The 4,828-nt window shown below is 38.3% G+C and overlaps 1 non-coding gene across 1 annotated transcript; it reads right to left on the bottom strand.

Annotated features, from left to right (window-relative positions):
* Positions 1-1,550: 1,550 nt before the first annotated feature.
* Positions 1,551-1,657, bottom strand: LOC112093856. Its single transcript, XR_002903245.1, has one exon. It is a non-coding gene; the product is annotated as a small nucleolar RNA R71 (small nucleolar RNA).
* Positions 1,658-4,828: the final 3,171 nt, after the last annotated feature.

Consider the following 4,828-nt stretch of genomic DNA (forward strand, 5'->3'; position numbering starts at 1 on the left):
TTTTTCTCTTTTTTATTTGTTTCTTTTTCTTTGATCTGCGTATACTGTTTCTTAACTCACAAAAAAAAAAAATCTTTATTTGCCGCACCCGCACCTATCTTTCTCTTTCTTTTTCTTTTCTTTGTCTTTTATTTTATTCTTTTAGTTTGTTAGTGTTTTCTCTTTATTAAAATTTGATTTTCAAAAACAAAAAAACTTCCTTTGGTTTGCGTGATTTGATTATTTTATTTTACTTAGTTTTTTTTTTTTCTTTAGTTTGCGTGCTTTGTTTATTAGTCTCTCTCTCTCTCTCTATATATATATATATATATATATATTTAAAAAAAAAACTTTTGTTCACATTCTTTTGTTTACGTTCTGTTTAATGTTACCTTTTTTTCATTTTTTTCGTAGGCGTGTTATTAAAAAAAAAAAACTCACACTTTTAAGATTTGTTTTAATTGTTAATTTTATTTTCCCTTTTAGTTTTAAAATTGATTGTGACTTGATTTTGTAATCTTTTATTTTTGATAAATTAGGATTTTATTTTGTTTCCATGTTTGAGTAATTTAATTGTTAACTATTATATTGTTGCCTAATTTAATTTTTCCTTTTATAGTTTACATTAATTCTTAGGATTATAATTAGGATTGTAATTAATTGACTATTCCTCATCTAGGAATTTCATAATTTGGTAGATTTAGGCTTTTGACCTTAGGAATAGTTTCCACTAATTAGATTTCATTTCATAATTTATTCAATAAAATTTATTAATTGATTTTGAGGATAATTGTGTGGTTACGTAGAAAGTACAATATGAGGGAGTTCTGTCTAGGAAAGTTCGTACTTAAGTGGGCCTCGCCCCACCAATCTTTTCTGGGAACGTTGCTCTGTCTAGGAGACTATTCATTGAGCCAAGAGCTATAGTCTTTCCTGGGAGCACTCTCGGTGGTTACAATTTACGTTACTATATAGTTATTTTCTTTTGCTTTGATTAAAAGTAAAAACACAAAAAAAAATTAAAAATTAAAAAAAAACCGCTTTGGGTGAATGCATCGGTATAGAGACGAGCTAGGGAGATTCGCTCAACGTCCAGACCTAGAAACCCTTAGTGAAATTCTATCTGACTCGTCTTCTATGCCTCCATCTTCACACTCGTCGTTGGAATTCGCATTTGAAAATCTATTCACAATGGCACAACATGAGGAAGTTCAGCAGAGAACGTTGCAAGATTATCTGCACCCAACGCGCATGGCCACTCCATCATGCATCATGTTCCTGCCAAACGTACAGCCTACGGATTTCAAACCGAGCATGATTGCACTTCTCCCAACTTTTCACGGGTTAAAGAACGGAACCCATATGTACACATCCGGGAGTTTAAAGAGGTGGTGGCCACCTTTCACAGCCGTGCTGAGGCCGCAAACACCGTCAGGTTGAAGTTTTTCCCTTTCTCTCTGAAGGACAAGGCGAAAAGCTGGTTGTATTCTCTTAGGCCCAAGTCTATTGGTACGTGGGAAGAAATGACGACGACATTTTTCAACAAGTATTTCCCACACCATAAGACCAACAATTTGAAATGACAGATCTCGAATTTCGCTCAGAAGGAAAATGAAACTCTCTATCAAGCTTGGGAGCGTTTTAAAGATCTGTTAAATCTGTGTCCCCACCATGGATATGAAAGTTGGCACCTCGTAAGCTATTTCTACGATGGACTAACAATCCGAGAGTGCCAATTTGTTGAAATGATGTGCAATGGGGATTTTCTCCAAAAGGATCCTGACGAACCTATCGAGTACCTGAATAAGTTAGCTGAGAAAGCTCATACTTGGACTGGACCGAGTGCTACTGAGAGTACCAGTAGGTCCCGAACAGTTAGAGTTTATCAATTAAGGGAATATGACAGCCTCAAGGCCCAAGTTGAAGCTTTGACGAAGCAAATCGAGGCCTTTAAAAGTAAAGATAGTAAAGGACCCCACATGGTGGCAAGGATTGAGGCACATGAGCCCTGTTTCATTTGTGGTAGAATGGGCCATCTGGCTCAAGATTGTCTCACTTTTGGTGAAATGAAAAGAGTATACGAGGAGCAGTGCAATGTATCGGGCACATACAATAAGCCTTATGGACCTTTCTCAAACACTTATAATGATAGATGGAAACACCATCCAAACTTCAGTTGGAGAGATCCAACCCAACATGCATAATCATCTAGAGGGCAATGGAAATCAGAGCAACAATCTCAACCACCAAGGACATATTTTGCGCCTCAGAATAACATGCAGCCGAAAGGGAATTCTCTAGAGGATACCCTAAAAGCTTTTATGGATGCGCAAAATAAGACGAATCAAAGAGTTGATTCAATCCTGACGCAGCTGGTGGAAGAGAACAAGGAAATAAAAAGTCAGATCACAAAGCTGACAGAAGCTTTAACCGTTCAGGAGCGCGGTAGATTTCCATCACAAGCCCAATCCAATTTGAGAGGACAAAACATGGCTCAAACTTCCAACTCTGAAGGTCAAAATATCAAGGAAGTTAACGCCATCTCTACTCGAAGTGCTATGAATTTTGACATGCCATCAACAAGTACAACCACTTCGAGTAATGAAGAATCGACTAAGGAGAAATAAGGGCCAACTAAAATTCCAGTAAAGGTGCCTTTTCCCCAAGCTCTCCCACCTGCTGGGAAAGTGCCGAAAAATCAAAGTGAGATCCTAGAGCACTTGACACAATTGAAGATCAATCTTCCCTTACTACACGTGATCAAGCAAGTGCCGGCCTACGCCAAGGTTATCAAGGATCTGTGCACCATAAAGAGAAAGCACCACGTCAAGAAGACTGCATTCTTGACGGAACAAGTGAGTACGATGATTGAGCAGAAAACACCGCCAAAGTATAAGGATCCAGGTTGTCCTGCCATTTCTTGCCAGATCGGGACACATGAATTCGGCCAAGCGTTACTAGACCTAGGATCGAGCGTGAACCTCATGCCTTATTCGGTCTACTCGTAATTGGGTCTTGGAGAGATTAAGCCCACATCTGTGGTTCTGCAACTGGCCGATAGATCCATTAAGAAACCACGGGGAATAAAAGAAGACGTTCTGTTACAAATCGACAAGTTTTATTACCCCATGGACTTTCTTGTCTTGGATGCATAATCCGTGGTGAATATGGAGTCATCCATTCCCATCATTCTAGGAAGACCTTTCCTTGCCACAACAAACGCACTTATCAATTGTAGGAATGGTCTCATGAAGATATCTTTCGGGAATATGACCTTTGATGTGAATATTTTTCATATTCAAAAGCAACCACGTGATGACGATGAGTGTCACCAAACATTTATGATCGAAACACTTGTCGAGGAGGAGGTTCTGCCGCAAAGCAACTCTGAAGATCTTGAAAACTTCCTCCAAAATTTTGAATCTGAGAGTTCCGATCCTTGTGAGGTGGCCACCATTTCTGCCTTTTTCAAAGAATCACAAGACAGAGGAACCAAGTTTGGGCCACCATGTTTTCAGGAGCTCCCAATAGAAGGAGAAAAACCGAAATCATCTACCGAGGAGGCTCCAAAAGTTAAGCTAGCCCAACCACTTGTGGGCTTAAAATATGCATTCTTGGGATATGAAGACACATTCCCAGTCATCATCTCATCTAAACTCGATCCATTGTAAGAACCATTGATCGACATACTGAAAGAGCGCAATTCTAGGATCAAGATAAAAATGAAAGTGGCTCATGATAAGCAGATCCTAAGGAAGAATTTCGAGCCGAATCAACGAGTTAATCTCTATGATTCTCGTTTGCATCTCCACCCCGGTAAGTTGGGGTCGTGGTGGACTGGCCCATTCATAGTAAAACGCATTTTTCTCAGTGGTGCTGTCGAGGTTGAGGACCCGACTGATGGGAGAATCTTCAAAGTAAATGACCAGCTTCTGAAAAATTATTTAGAGCGGGTGAACCAAGTTGAAAAGATCATTCTTGACGACCCCGTTTACTAGCCCTGAGTAGTTTGCTCACATCTCCTGTATCATATTTTCATTTTCTATTTTCTTCGTTTCTTTTTACATTTTTATGTGTGTTTTTAGAGAATCATATTAGGAAGCTCAATCTGTGCTCATATGTGGAATGCTCATCATCCAGGTGTCTTCTTTCTCTATATTTTCATAATTTTTGACACTGAGGACACTGTCTGATTTTGGTTGGGGTTGGTGAGCATATTCACGCGTAAGAGTGATTTTTGTCATGTTGACATTTGGGTTAAAATTTTTGCAAAGTTGTCTGAGTATGATTCAAAATGATTGGTTTGGGTCGATTTTTGCTGTCTTGGTTACTAAGAAATGACTTCCAGAGTTTTTTTTTGAACATGCTAAACCTTGTGGTAAGATGGATGTTAATGCACATCAGCTGAGAAAATTCCCAAGTTTAAGTGCTTGATTTTTGGTGAGTAAAGTAAATGACTTTTGAACCTTCATTGATCTTTTGAGCTGGTAAAATCACTTTTAGAACATCATTACATGGTTAGTGGTATGCTTGGTGCATATGCTTGAGGGATGGATTTTGGGTTAGATAGGAATGATCTTATGTAATAGAGCCTCATTTCTTATACTTCCATTTTCAAAAAAAAAAAAACTGAGCAAGAGCAACATTTCACAGATCCTGTAGTTTGGTTGTAATCACACTCGATGCTATATAGTTGTTTGTCAAAAGAACACCTTTCTACATTCACTTCAGTATTGCAGGTTGTCTCTTGCCAAAAAAAAAAAGAAATTTATTTTCCTATGCATGTTTTTTTTGGCTCTTTGTTCGTTTCTGTAAATTTCTATTTGACCTGAATGAAATCCCAAAAGCT

This window comes from Morus notabilis, unplaced genomic scaffold (assembly GCF_000414095.1).
Source record: "Morus notabilis unplaced genomic scaffold, ASM41409v2 Scaffold45, whole genome shotgun sequence".
NCBI lineage: Eukaryota > Viridiplantae > Streptophyta > Magnoliopsida > Rosales > Moraceae > Morus > Morus notabilis.